The 16,199-nt window shown below is 40.2% G+C and overlaps 1 long non-coding RNA gene across 1 annotated transcript; it reads right to left on the reverse strand.

Moving 5' to 3' along the window:
• Positions 1-4,464: 4,464 nt before the first annotated feature.
• LOC135717179 (uncharacterized) lies at positions 4,465-5,113 on the reverse strand. The gene is made up of 4 exons (XR_010520307.1): positions 5,074-5,113; positions 4,952-4,990; positions 4,759-4,880; positions 4,465-4,697 (listed from the first exon to the last, which is right to left on the reverse strand). It is a non-coding gene; the product is annotated as an uncharacterized LOC135717179 (long non-coding RNA).
• Positions 5,114-16,199: the final 11,086 nt, after the last annotated feature.

Below are 16,199 nucleotides of genomic sequence, written 5' to 3' on the forward strand. Positions count from 1 at the left end.
TCACTATGATCCATATTTTAAGTAAAATTTTACAACACTGTTTTTTTAAGAATGAGCAAACATATTTCGAATGATCCATAGAACGTTTACCAATAAACCATTAACTAAGGAAATTTAGCTAAAGAAATTCAAGCTACCGCACTAAAAATTATAGGATAGATCCAAAAAAAACGGGATTGAATCCACAATATTATACTCAGTTAGCAAAGTCGGTCGCTGCTAAGCCACCGAGCCCCTTTAATCACAACAAACCATTACGATCGCTAAAGCCTGGCAACATGAAGTTATTCAAATGGAATCAATTTTTCCCGGGTGTCCATCATATTTTTTCTACTCTACCTATCGACCCATCAACTCATGGTCCGGTGACCCATGGCTTTAGGAAGGAAGGCGTGATCATGGATTTTATGCCGCAGAAAATCCCGACGGCTGGGATTGAACCAAGGCCCTTTGAAGTGCGATGATGTCACGCTTACCACTACACAAACAGCACCGCTAATGCTTCGAGTTGACAGTGAATGATTTACATCGTGAAAAATATGCCAGCTCACAAAGAGACTGATACTGAGAAAACGTGTCTACAAGGCTACACAGTTATTAATTAAGAGCTTTCGATGCCAATACCAATGCACGAATCTGTATATTGTGTGGCAAGCACAAAGATACTCTGCCCAGGGAAGTCGAGAAAATTTCCAACCCGAAAGATTTTCTCGACCAGACCGGGAATCGGACCCGCCACCTCCGGCTTGGTAATACCGTGCCTTTACTGACCAGGCTATGAGGCCCCATGAATGATATTTATTGCGACTAAAAATGAGCAAAAAATCAAGAAGTTATGTTTATTTTATTTCAAGAAAATAAGGTTTTTCAAGAAAAAGGCGTTTTCCTTAGATTGCTCTAACTTTTTGCAAGCTCAACCAAATGTGCCCAATACTGAGCCAATAGTTGATAAATGTATGCTGAGTCAGCTGCCAAAAATTCAGAGACGTATCTTTTAAACTTTTGCTTTTAGAACCATTTTTCTAAAATTTAAGTACTGCTGTACGATCAATTTTGAGATACACTGTACATATATTAGGCAGCATTGTGTATTTTTAGATTAAAGACCTTAGTCTCATGATCTACGGTGGAGCTCCAATTGTGAGCCCACGCAGTACAATGTTTTTTTTTAGTTCTTTATTAAGGAGATTTTTAGCCTATGGCTAGTTCATCTCCGATCACGCAGTATAATGCAATACGACAGGAATCTGCTGCAGATTTCAAGCGTTTTCCCAAATCATTTGAAAGGCTCAATTAAGGGAGCTTTACGGAGCCGTGATTTATTTGTTGTAGCTTTTCATATTTACTCAAGTCTAGGTCCAGTATGAGTGAGACCGTATACTCGTGCGATATGAAATGACTACTGTAGTTGAAATTTAAATTTGAACATTTTCTTTTCTTAAAGAATTCCTTAACCATGATACTCAAAACAGTTTAACCAGTTAAGATAACTGAAAATTACAATATATCTACATATCGCGGCTCAGTTGACCCTCAGTAAACACCGCCCAATATGATATGCCAAGCAGAACCGCGCAATTATCGGAACAGTGACAACAGGTTTTTGTTTGCTACCCCACCTTGTGTTTGTTTGTAGCAGGTCTCCGACGTTCTCTTCCTCTGTCAACCTATCTCTCTCTCTGATTAAGCCGCCAAAAACGAGGCGTAGGATCACGCGCATCATCAGCCCTCAAAACGTTGCAAACTCCCGAAAGTTGCCGTATATTCCACAATCAAAAACATTCAAAAAACGCCGAGCATAACAGGACAAGCATATAAAAGCGACAAAAGCCGGTTCCAATTGTTTATGTCGTTTGAAATTGAAATTTTCCTCCAGCCCTCGGCCGAAAGGATGAATAATTTGATTGCTCTTTCTCCCTTTTTCGGGACACGGCCGATGCGCATCGATCCGCTCTTTGATCGGCGGGCGCGTTTTTTCATGTACGACGAAAAAAAAACTGGATCAATGCCGGATTTTCGGCAGCAACTTGGCCCAGGGAGGCAAAAACAAAAGTTGACCACTTTTGACGAAGACGAATCATTTGGCGGCATTTCGGCTGTGACGTTTTTTACGACTTTTACTTTGATTGCGCGATGCCGAGCTTCTGTTTAGAATAAATTTGAATGGAATGTCCTCATTCCTGCGAGCGAGCGAGCGCAGTAGTCCTTGGCATTCCTCGCCGGAGGAATGTGAATCGTTCGATTTGAGGACAGTAGTGGAGGAAATAAAAACTAGCTACTGCGACTACTGGCACAGAATTCTTCAACGTTGCTCCACTGAGATGCAGACCCGTTTAGTTTTTTTGTCAGCAGGAATATTAAATTAAAATTCTTGAATAAACATAGTAGTCCTTGGCTTTTTACGGTGACAAAAAACCGAAGTCATGTTTTCCACAATTAGCTTAATTTACACGAACCAGTTAAACAACGAGATTACTCGCACTTTGCATTTTTGATTCGCTGATTTTGTCTCTGTTTTGCTAATCAGCACAGAAAAAAAGATCATTGCGATCTGGTAAAAACAAATGTATATAGTATGTGATCAAAGGAAACCGCATATAATTAAATTATTATGTGCATTATAAATCAACGGAAAAGGTAAACTGTGGCTGGTAGAGATCGAGAATTTTACCGAGATATTTGCCTTTCATTACTGTTGAGTTAATATGGTCACCTGAGGGCAGCTTGTGAGAAGTTTCCTTGGATAAATACGCCAATTATACGAAAACTGCTGATCATGCGTCGAATCTGTGCTATGATACACTTTGATGGATCGCGGTAGCCAATCAAGTGGCCAACGGTGCAAAAGGATTAGTCATACAGACGCATGTATGCAGACAATCAACGCCACCCTAATGTAGTTAGTAGATGTTGTCAAAGGAGGTTCCGAGAAACAAAAAGTGACGCAAAAACCTCAAAACATTACGGTAGCGTTTAGTTCCTGATTTGAACTTCGACGGTAGTGCGGAGCAACTGTGTCGGTTCCTTTGATCTGGACAGACCTGGTATGTTTCTTCTGCTTAAATGTGGCGCTGTGTTCTCCAGATTTAGTCAAACTGTCACGTCGTCGCCATGACAACGTGGAGACGACATCGACGATCAACGACTGCTGTGATGCGTGTTGTACGCGATCGATTGAAGGGTTTCCACTCGTAATTTCGCGCAAGAGTATATAAATTTAATATGAGAGAGAAGAAAATCGGTACACCTTTGCTAAATTGGCACCGTTTAGCTGCTGCCGGCATGTATGCATGCAGAGGGCGAGAAACTGAAGGATGCACGAATCGAGTGCAAAATGTAATAGCATTCGCACGGTGACTTCTCGCACCGACATATTGAGACACAACCAGCGTGATCTCTCACGCCGGGAAACAACGATCAGACTCATGCACCTATGTGAATCTTAAACGATGTGAATTTGTATAAGCCCTTCAGGTTATTAGTTTACTTTGAAATAATATTGATGTTGAATGTGTAGGTGATGGGTACAATCCGAATCATTAATCAAAAATGCTTCAAAATGTTTACAAGATGTTTCAAATTAACAAACTCATCACAAATTCAGTTTTGCGATAAGAACCACTGCGTTTTGTAAAAAAAAAAACTCAAATTAACATGTCATGGACAAATTGATGGAAACGTGACCCATTAATGAACCCACCGAACGACAATTCACTTCCGCACCTACTTTTTGCAAACATCATACACTTCTGCATTCAACAACTTTTTGTTCCTACCCTCTTTGGAAGCAGATCTTGTCATCATTGCGTTTCGTATCGGTGTCAAATTGTTTCTCTTAATTATTAAATTATTACCCAAACCTCCCATTAAGCGAATAAGCGCTCCATCCACGTTCGAACGCGTTCTGCTGACTTTCGTGAAGTCATTTAGGCACATTAGTACATCAAAGGCAATTATTTTAATAAGAAGTTAATGAACTGCGAAGCGTTGAATTGAAGCGTAAAAATTACCAAAGAGATAAATTTCCATCATCATTAGCTACCGCAGCTGGCAACTTCAATGGCACTTCAATGCGATCCGCAAAGTGTGCCCTGATCAGCTGCTGCAATGTTCCGAATCATGCAAATGTGCAATCAAACAAAAATAATAACACTCATGCCAACCCAAAGCATACGTATTTGAATTCTTTTACAACCTCAGTGACACGTCGTAAAATTAGTCCCCACTCTCAACTATCATGAAAAATATAGGAAATACCTTAAACACAGGTGCATTAGTCACGCTTGCACCATCAGGAACAGGTAGCACCTGAGCCAAACAAGCCACAGTTGGCGGTGATAAATTACAAAACAAACAAAAACAAGCAGTTTACTGTGTTTTCTCATTCACCTTAAAATGTGATCATATACCGCGGCACATGGTTCCTATGTTTGTAATAGAATCAATTAAAATTTTCTTCTACTAATAAGAAACCCTTTGCAACTAATTAACGGCTTTCTTCCCTTTTCGGAACGCTTTTTGACAGAATTGATAAATTTCTAATAGTTTCGGCTGTATTTAATTTACCACCAAAAGCAATAAATTAGATTTGAATGGCTGAAAAGATTGTGCTGATATGGCCTTTGGGAATTTCCTTTCGACCATCATCGGACGTCAGCTCAGTGAAGCATCGTAGCCGCCAGAGATCCGTGAAATTCCTAAAAATAAAAATAACTCCAGTTGCATATTCATCACATTGGCCCCGGTCAGCGCACGTACATACGAAATTTCCGTAAGTGATTTCTCACTGAGCTGCAATCAAATTAAACTACCGAAATCCATTAAGCTGCAGTAAACCCTCGAAGCACAACGTAATGCCTCTTGGGCGAATCAGAACGGAGCTGAAAAATTTTCATAAACAAAATTAATTATTTAACAACATGTAGAAAGCAAATGAACTTCAATAGCCTACACAAATTTGGAGCTGGCTTCCTCGGAGGTTGATCCACACCTACAGGATGGAACAAAGATTGATTAATTCATCGCAAATATTAAGATAAGCTAGAATAACGAACGGAAGGTCAAAAATCGTACCTTCATTTCGAGTCCGTTGAGTGCTTCAAACTGCTACATCGTACCTTGTCTTCATGGGGATCGCGATCTGCGGGATAACAAGAGAATGAAAATTAAAACCAGCTATAAATAAGATATCAGAGCTTTTCATGAACAGTAAACATTTTACTGCAAATATTAAAGATGAGCTGAAATGAAAATTGACGTGAAATGTAAAGCAACCACAGATTATATTTGGGTTATAAACTAGGATTAAAACGTCACTTTTCTGACAGTTCACCATCGATCGAAGCTCGTTTCACGAGTACGTCGTGTTGATTAAAGCCTCGGCTTGTAAGAGTATTCTCATTAATAAATCATACGGCCTAAATGATGCGGCTGTAGTTTGTAAGTTCCAGCCAATAATGCTTGCCTTCCCTTGCGTATTGTGGAGCAAAATTTAACAGTTTGGCAAATTCGATGTTTTACGGTAAAATTAAACGTAATTAGTTGGAGGTTATCTTACCACGAAAAGACGTGCATTTAATGTTGCTGGAGTTTAAAATAATAATTTCGCTCTGATTTAAAAAGCTTCATTTGCTAGTTTCGAACGATATCAACAATCTACGAGTCTTAGGATCGAAGTGAGCTCTGCTTTTGTACGGACGCGAAAAATTTCCGAGTGTCAAATATTCGGTTCTATTTTTTCTAGAATTGATTTTTTTTTTTTTTGTCGCGATTTAGTTCGAAACAATGTGCCACTAGATAGCATAGTTCTATAAAAAAAGAACTTTAGTGCAAAGGAATTGCATTATAAAGTGTTTTTTTTTTGTTATCAGCATCCTTTGGTCAGTACTGTTATTAGGCAATAAGCAGGCTGGCCCGATTATTCTGATTGTAGGCGGATTGTGCTAGAGTTTCTTTGAAGATCCGATGGAATGTTGTGAAATATTGAGCTAGAATTAGAAGATGCACAGTCTTTCATGCTATTTCTGCATGAACAAACCATCGTTCACTTAGTAAGTTCGCTCCTGTTTATTTATTCACCTGTTTTGGTAACTTTTATCAGCTTTCTGCAACTGAATCTTAGACATAATTTCGAAGAGCCGCTTTCGTGCTGTAGTGTGTCAAGTGTGCTATTTTCAAAGGTTGTGAATGAGTGGGAATGGCCAAGTTCCAGCACCGATTTGCCATTGGTTCATTTGACAAGAGAGTCATCATACTGCTGTTGTTTCTGCCTTTACACGTTTGTTCAGCGTTGGAAAATTTTGTGATATTTTATGAAGCTCATAAAAGGAAACCTGGGTGTGACTTTTGGCGAACTTTTCCTGTAAGTTGATTAGAGACCCGCTTTATCACAGTTATAAAAAGGAGGTTAGAACTACACAGATAATATTTTGAAAATTTTCAACCACCAACTGGAACAGGTATTGGAATGTAAAATTACACGTTTAACGATCTGAAATCTAATTAGTTAAATTAGATTTAGCTGTAATGAGTAATCGTCATGAGTGAGTACTATTCGTTATAGCTAATTACTAATTCTGACAGTCTGGAAGCAAAATTTGCAGATTTTATGTGTCATAAACAAACTTCACCTTCTCTACTTGCATCTTACATGTACCAATTATTATTATAATATCTCATAGTTTCATAATTTCGAAAAATAGTATTTTAGCTGTAATGAGTAAATTCAGGCCTGATTACTACCCTTCATCAAGCCACAAAGAAAACCCTTTGTTCTTGCCCGATTGCATCATGCCATTATACTAAAACTATGAAGCAAATCAAGTGAATATTGTACAAAAAACCGCAAATCCGCCAAATTGTCCAGAGTTACGTCCAATCGAGAGATATTGGGCTTTGATGAAGCGGAAGCTTTCTGGAAAGAAACAAGGAATCAAAGGCACTTCCAACAACTATGTTTTGACTTCGCGAATTTTTAAATCATATCCCATTAATCTGAAATAAACAACAACAATTGAAATATAACGCGAAATGTGTGTTTTACTTAAGTTTTGATGTGTCCGGATTATTTTGGATACAGACCTTACTAAATTTTAAAACTACAAGCATTTTCAAACTTCTTTCCCATACCTTGCCATGCAAAATTTTAATATCTGTATCAGGCTTGATTTTTTTTTAAGATGGAGGCCTATTGAGTTGGATTGTTTTATCATTTAATTTCAAGGCTATTTTGGTGTTTTCAGGCCGTTTTTGAGATTTCAATATCATTGAGGCATTTTAAAATAAGGTTAAGAAATTTAATTTGGACTGTATTGGGCCATTTTAAGCGTCTACTGGACCAACGCGACGTTTAAAGATTATTATAAGAATTGTCGTTATTGTAGAATTATCAGTCCAGTTCAAATATGAGAAAATTAATCCACTCTCACGAGCATCACTGAAACAAAATAGCCATTCTCCGGCTGCACACAGATTTCTGAACGAGTGTAAATTCTTCCAACCAAGTGACTCTGCATGTAGACTTGGAACTGAAAGCAATAGAACGAACGAGGGATAAACTGAAAAACAGCCGAAAAAAATTCTCTACCGAGGGAGTACCCAACTCAACGTGGAAAACCGAACGCTAACGATTTAATTCAGCTAATTCGATATTTTTTGGCTCAGTGATTTGAATCAGTTGAACTGACCACAGCAGTTTTACAGTATTTGCGTGACACTTTACGATAATGTAATATAATACGTTCCCCATGTTAATGTTAATTTAAATGTGTTTTTGTTTTATTGATGTTTTACATCAACAGGCTGGATGAAGCCCAATGATGTTAACCTTGTCAACTATAGTTAAACAAATACATTCAAATATGGTCATAGCATAAAAAAACATATATCTTATAGTCAGTTACTCCTGCCGGCGAAAAACAGAAGAATACCGTTTGCGTAATAATGTTTGCACCATCGTACAAATAAGGTTCCCGTTTCACCTGTGCATACAATGCCTTGGTTTTCTTTGTATGCACGTAACCTTTATCTTATACCGTAAAGAAAATGATTTACTTAGTTTGACAGTTGCACCATGACGAAGTGGCAGCGTATTCGTGATTTTTCCCACGCGCAAATGTCGCAAAAAGACATTTCAATCACCGTGGGAGTGTCCTGGTGAACCGTCAAAAGGGTTTTAGACCGAGAAAAGAAAGGACAACTATCCGCGAAGGTGGTCACAGGTCGTCCGAGATCAGCTCGGGTTCCGAGGGTTATCGCTGCTATCAAAAGGAAGATTCGGGCGAATCCAGTGCGTTTAATAAGGAAAATGGCAAAGGAACACGGGATCAGTGACTTTACGGGAGGAAGATCGTAAAGGAAAATTTCGGGGCAAAGTATTTGTATTTCAACAAGATGGGTCTCCGTTCCACACCTCGAACCGCACACAGAAGTGGTTGCAGGAACATCTTCCGTTCTGGGCGAAGGATATGTGGCCGCCATCCAGCCCCGATCTTAATCCGCTTGATTACACAATATGGCGCGTCATGAAGGCCAAGGCCTGTTCTAAACGCCAACCGAGTACAGCAAGCCTCAGACAAACATTGACCCGTAACTGGAGAGAAATGGATCCAGACTACATTATTAGAACCTGCCGTGCATTCCGGAAGCGTGTGGAGGCCGTAATTTCAGCAAGTGGAAACTTGATTGATGATTAACATAGTTTAAGACTCTGAGAAACATCCCCCCTTTGAATAAATAAAAAAAACTCCAAAACGAGAAATTTTTTTTAATTTTGCATTGCTCAATGGTGCAAACATTATCACGCATACGGTACTTTCGACGAAGCGCATCACGGGAAAGATGAAAGTCGAGAACAGGTGCAACTCTGTTGAATGTTCTCTGTAGTCCGCAAATCGCACCGTAGAGGCAGTCTTAGCATAAGGTTATTACGAAGCGGTCGAGATTTAACATTCAATGTCAATTTGCCTCAGGATAGCCTCGCAATTTGTCCTTCTTTGAGGATATCGGCCACGGTTAGGGCTCTGCTTGAGCCTCTTCTAGTACTGAGAAGTTCTTGGTCGATAAGTTCACAACGGCTTTCGTAACTGGGTAATCGAAACGGATCATTCCAAGGTAATCTACGCAACGCAAAACGAAGAAAGCGACGTTGAACAGATACAATTCTCTCGGCACCGTTGTTGTAGTTTGGATTCCAAACCGCTGAACAATACTCGAGCGTCGATCGAACAAGCGAACAATAGAGAGATTTTAAACAGTAGATATTGGTGAAGTTTTTAGCTATCTTAAAAATGAACCCTAAAGTATGCAATGTGTTACTTGAATCCAAGATCACACCCAAGTCTTTCACCTGATTCACGTGTTCGATTGTTGAGCCAAGCAGCTCATAGCTAAAAATTATCGGTTGTTTTTTTTTTTTTCCTTTGGTTTGTTTTTTTCCGTCGATCTTGTTTTCCGTGCTGAGCACCAATGCTACCGACGTGCCAGGAAGGCAGCTCCCACACCTGGACCCTACCTATCGACCCATCAACTCATGAACCGGGGACCAACGGCTTTACTTCCCATCCGAAGGAAGGCGTGATCAGAGATGTTATGCCTCAGAACATCCCGGCGGCGCCGACTGGGATTGAACCCAGGCCTGCTGGGGTGAGAGGCAATCACGCTTACCACTACACCACCGGCGCCGTTATCGGTTGTTGTTTTCGTGAGAACGTAATAGCGGAGCATTTGACTGGGTTCACTAACATTCTGTTTAAACTGCACCAACTAGCGAACATATTCAGCTGACGTTGAAGAAAGTGACAGTCAGCAATGGAGCGGATTCGTAGGAAGATTTCGAGGTCATCTGCATATGATAACCGAGGAGCTTCGATGATCAGATGCACGTCGCTGAAGTACAGTATAAAAATCAACGGTCCCATATGACTTCCCTGAGGTATACCTGATGTGGCAAAGAAGCTAGCTGATCTGCAATCTCCTATGGCAACCTTTAGTTGGCAACCGGTATGATCGAAACCAACTCAGAAGATTACCGCATACACCGAGCCTGCCGAGTTTAGCAATCGCAATAGCATGGTTCAACTTGTCAAATGCTGCGGATAGGTCTGAATAAATAACGTCCGTTTGAACCTGATCCGATATGCTTTCGGTTATATACGATGTGAGACACAGCAGACTGGTGGTTGTAGAGCGGCCGATAGTAAACCCATGTTGATTAGCGCTCAAATACTGCTTGCAATGAGACAGCAACGGTTCCATAATCACTAGCTCGAATAGCTTCGAAACGGCACTAAACGATGTAAGTCCTCGATAGTTATCCACAGCTCATTTCCTTTCTTTTTTGTGGACGGGAAACATGTGAGCAAATTTCCAGCAGGATGGAAATATGCCACTGGAGACAGACATGCAAAACAGGCGATGAAGCGGAATTAACAATGTCTCTTCAAAAATACAGATGGAACTCCATCAGGTCCAGGATTGAAGGATGACTTGAGCAGAATCGCGGCCTTAGAAATCATCTCAGCATTAACATCAATTGCACCCAGCGTTTGATCATTTACTGGAACGTTCCTGGCAGCCAGGTTAATATGGTCGTCATTTAGTATCTCATACGTGAATACACTGGCAAACTTGTCGGAAAAAAGGATTTCGGGTGTAGCTTATGTTTGCGCTGGATGCCTCGTTGGAAACTTGAAAAGCATTCACGAATGACTCGTTGGCACATGTGATTCAGCCTCACATAATGTAGTTTCAGTGGAAGCGTGCGATACTTCGTACATCTTCTCAATGCTGCTCTCTTGATTGACTTCAACCTACGTAGCTCTCTCGTCTGCCAGGGAGGATGAGACACTTTGTGGTGAGCTCTTTTCGGGCCGATTCTGTCAATGATATATGCTAAGATATGTGAAAAGGTTTGCGCTGCAGCCTCAACGTCATCTGGATCAAGCATGTTCTCCCATACCATGCTAGACAATACATCTATGATGCTACGGTGGTCAGCTTTACGGAAGGCATAAGGAACCGTAGCAGGATAATCGTCGAAATCACGCACGAGATTGTCCTAAACAGTGACAATTAGAGGAGGGTGATGTGGAACTAGCTTAGTTAGTGCACAAGAAGCCCAGGAAATTAATGGAGCCCTGTCATGTGTGCTCGCGAAGCAGAAGTCCAAACTACGATCATTTTCGTTAACTACATGGTTAATTTGAGAAAGCGTTGCTGCGCTGTAGTTGTCAAGAAGGCTAATAGCTCCTGCGTGAAATGTAGAGCTATCAGGATCTGGATACGGGAATCCGCTATGAGATGGACTCCACGAAACGCCTGGCAGATTGAAGTCACCCAAAATGAATATCTCATCAACTGGAGTGGCACTTTCGATAACTGTGAAACTGCCCGGTATCGATGAGATCATGTGTCAAGTGAAACGGGAAACAGCTTATTATTCTTCCAGGGAAATACCGTGAATCAAGAAATATTTTGTTATAGATATCAGACAAGTTTTAAGTTGAACTCATGAAAATGTTTATTTTTTAGTTTCTGTAGAAATATTTATAAAGTGTAGAATAGTACGACTTCTTCCGGAGTATATTCAAGAGTTTCATTACACAGCAAAAAATAAATTTTAATATTACATCTAAGAGGATGCACTTCAATCTTGTCGAAAATCTCATGTAATTTTTATGGCCACAAAAATAAACAAATGCAGTAAAAGCAGCGTAATATCAGTTCATGCACTGTATTAATGATAATTTTGACCTTTTTGGCAAGTAATATTACACCATATTTTTGACACGATTGAAGTGCATCCACCTTGATGTGATATCAAAATTAATTTTTTGCTGTGTAGAAGATATTTCCGAATTCTCCCAGAAGTCTCACGCAGCTTTTCTAGAAATTTTCATCTAATTTCATCGGAAACTTCTTTTGATTTATGCTGGAATGTTTATCCAACATCTTCAGAAATTTTTATAAAAATTTGATTGGAAGTTTCTAGTCATTCAATCGTCTTTAATTGGTCTAGAAGTTTTTTTGACATCCCTGGAGGTTTGATCAGACTTCTTTGATAAATCTGATAATCTCTAATTTCCTCGAAAGTTTTTCCAGCCCTCCCGGAAAATTTCATCTGGCCTCCCTTGAAAAATTCTTCCGATTTCTTCTGGAACATTTTTCGGATTTCTTCTTTTGACTTCTCTGAGAAATTTCTTGAAACTTCCACCAGAAAATTCTTTTAAAATTGTTTTTCGAGAAATTGGAACAGATTCCCGGGGAATTAGAACAGATTACAGGGGAATGGGAACAGATTCTCGGGAAACGGGAAACGTGATTGCTGGAAAATAACCCGGGAATGGTCACATCCGGACCTGTTCCCGGTACTCCCGAGGAAGTGCCCAACTCCTGATTAGATTGAAATCTCATGATACGATATCAAAAATTACATCAGAACTCAAAAACAAGATCAATGACAGCCAAATCGAATACCCAAAACCCCCATTGGTCACATCCAGCCATATCCTCCAGGTACCCCGAGAATGCCCATCATGCGACACATCAAATTACATCAGAATTCGAAGACTAGATAAATTCAGGTTTTAAGATCGTTTGATACTAGTCCGTCGCGAGCGTATGGAATTTTTGGAAATGAGTCGCCTTTGACAAAAGTTTCCACGCCGCTGCTGAAGGCTAAGATGACGAATGTAGTGTAGCATCAGTGCAGCAACATCACCATGCTCAAACCACCCCTCCCCAAGCTGTCAGCACTCATTCGCTAATTGTTTTCTACTTACATAGGAGGCCCAATCGTTTGTTCAATTAGTCTAATAACGTTCAAGGCTCGTGAACTGCTTAGAAAACTCAACCTACAATCATCAGGTAGAGGAAACATAGTCAAGTCATTATCGCATGTAAACATTTGCTCAGAGATTTGCAGACTCGCTGTTAGTCACAGGCACTGCAAATTACAATTGCATATCGATAGCAGTAGAACGATTGAATATTTCCATCGCCCTGGCACGCATTACAAGCATTTGGACTGTGGTACGATTTCTCAACATCTTGACTCGAATGCGGTCGCATATTTGTTCAAGATAAAATGGATCGAAAGCTCGTGGAGCTAATAACAACCACTGGGGAAAAAGAATCAACAGGCTTAGAGACATTTCGTAAGTCGCTCAAGTCGCGGTTGTAAATTATACACCACTCTCTTTGCACTGTGCGATTGATATTCAATAATGATGATAATTAAACTCAACGACTAAACACGTTATCAGGTGATGAATATTTATTTACTCTATCGCACCAGCCAACGTTTAGTTTGTACTTAACACTGTGCCGCGATATCTCCATTTTTTCCTTGAAATCAATATTATTGCGCTGTAATTATTATGATTATTCATTCCACTGCCCGCGAGAAGCAAGAGACAAATCAAGTGTGGATGTGAAACGACAACCAGACCATCAACGAGCACGTATTTACCAGATGACGCCAGGTTTCCTTGCAGAAGCAAAACATGTCCAAGAAACCGGTATCGACGTGAAGATGAGGATGCCATTCGTTAATTAATCTTATTAGTTCATCTTCCACGTCTTATATGCAATAAATTATGCTAGACATTTAAAATTTCAGTCCCATATGTCAAATGCTGATTATACCTAACGGTTCGAATTTCGTTGATCGAACGGTTGCTGGCCAAGTCAACACATAGGTATCACACAGCCTACTTAGTGACAACCTGTTGAAAGGGTAAAATGAGTGCAAGAGAGGCTGCGCACGAACGCAACGCACACAGACCTCATGCATATTCATCAAGGAGGCGGTGTCTAATCATAAATTCAAATCTCATAACGTCCAATGGCTGCCGTCTTAGCCAATGGCAACCCAGCACTCGCTTGCTTGCTTGTAGGCTCATTTCGTAGGCACAAGCACTCTAATAAGCGTGTTGAAAGCTAAATTAGAAACTATTCAACGCACAACCTGCTACCTTATATTGCCTAGACGAGAAAAGGTGGGCAGGCGATGGTCAGATGAATTTAAATTTAATTACATCTTATTAAATGATTATCAAACGGCGGTCGGCGCTTGGAACGTATCATTACCGAGAGAGGAATCTCTAACCCCTCCCCGCTTCGCACAACACTGCAAGCAGTTTTCAGCTAATCAAATTACTCCACACTGAACACATTAAAGGCTACGACGCGCTCAACTCATATATTGTGTTCGGGTGTTCCATTTCAGCTAGTTCAGGAGCAAAGTTCGCTCATTAGGTGCAATAATTGACCGAAAAAGCGAGAAACATACACTACAGTTGGAATTTCTTCTTCACTCCTCTGCTAGGCCTGCGTGGAGCGCCAAGGACCATGTCGAAGTTGGTGGAAATTTATTCAAAGGTGGTTTCTCCGCCGCACTTGTTATATTTTTATGGGTAATTAATTTATAGCCCATTTCGGTTGTTTTCGAACGAATTATGAACTGCCTGCCCTTGCTTCTAATTTTTACAGCACTCTTGTGAAGTCTGAACGATTTGTTGTTTCGGTTTTGATAACAAACACATTGCTCGTCAAGTCGAGTTCGATGCCAAGCGTTGGGAAAAAGAAAGGAAGGTTGAAATTGGGAATCAAACGAGCGAAATCTATTTTCAATTTACCATCCATCAGCGGTGGTTTTTCTGGCAATCCTCTATCAGGTCACGTTGCATTGTCATGTAAGAACTTGGATTCCTTCCAAATGAATGTATCTAAAAAAAGATGTCGATTAGTGATGTAGATGCTAACTTGAGAGACGAGTTTCACTTATTGAGGATGTTGGTACAGTCCTGGTTATGCGGTACATATGGCAATTTCATTTTTTCGTCATCCATGGAGTTTGGTTCTGCAACCTGAAAATTGTAACAGAAGGTAATACAAAACAATAATTAAAAATCTAATGATATAAGCTGAAAAAAATCTAAGCTACCTAATATTACAGGGGAAATATAAAAACAACAGATCTGTTGCTGCTGAGCATGTAATAAACTAAATACTCTCTTAAGCAAAGATTTAACAGAAAATATGAACGTAAGAGCTGCGACAAGTTGGAGAACAAGTCCCATTCAAAACATCGTCCGGAACTCTGAGAAATCCCGAAATATAAGGAACATTCAGAACATATGAAACTTCCAGAACTCTCGGCCAACAACTTCGAGTCCTTGAATTTCCCAAAGTTTTGAGACTTTATGCAAGTTGCAGGAGATTATGCGGATTTCATGTTTATTTTTCTGGAATACTGGATGTCACCGGAGCTACAGGAGTTCTCCAAATTCTGTAAGTTTTTGATGTTTCTGGAGTTCGAGAGTTTCTGAAGTTCGCGAAGTTCTTGGAGCTCCGATGGTTTATGGAAGTTAGAAAATATGTCCACTGCGGGAACAGCCCCGGTTTGGTGGTTAACATCCACCCAAGAAACCAACAAGCCCGCTAATTCGCCTTTTTGCAATATGAGGCTGATGGCTAACATAGGGCATGCTAAGCTTTATATTAGCCGCATATTAGCCTTATATTAGCCAAAAAGGTGAATTAGCGGGCTTGTTGGTTACTTGGGCTCTCAGGGCAAAGTCTCGACTTGAAATGTAATCCACGGATAGGTCACGAATGACTCACACTCTTGGGTGGAAGGTGACTATAATAATAATGCAAATCAGTGCGCAAAACAGTCAGGTTCAATGAGCCATTTTCTTATGAATATGAACTGCTATCTGCCTCATCATTCACTGCCTCGTGAGAGTCAGAATGATTGAGAGGTAAACGAGTCACTGACAGCCGAGCACTCAGTCAGTAGCTCAGTCAGCACGTTTATTCTTCCGTGATGGTACCCAATCCTTGTTTTGAATGACTGAGCGTACATTTTCTATGGAAAAATGCCTCAACTACATGCTGTGTGAGCGAAGGTAAGCGGTGTGAGTCGCTTGTTCGTGAGTGACTGAATGTTTTTGTTGGCTCTTTCATTGCCTCGCCCTTTACCGTTTGGCACAAACGGTCTAGACAGAGCAATGGATTGAATAGAGCTTATACACTCAGCCTAAGTAGCCAATAAAGTTATGCTCAGATACAAATACATTTATATATACAGCCATTCCATAGCATAACGATATAGTGGTTATCAGAATTTCGTAAAAATTGGTAGTTTTGTTCCCTAACACAAAATATATGACCCATATTTTTTTCTGCACTGCCAT

This window comes from Ochlerotatus camptorhynchus, unplaced genomic scaffold, assembly GCF_037179485.1.
Source record: "Ochlerotatus camptorhynchus isolate MF236.1 unplaced genomic scaffold, CSIRO-AGI_Acam_v1.1 ptg000052l, whole genome shotgun sequence".
Lineage (NCBI taxonomy): Eukaryota > Metazoa > Arthropoda > Insecta > Diptera > Culicidae > Ochlerotatus > Ochlerotatus camptorhynchus.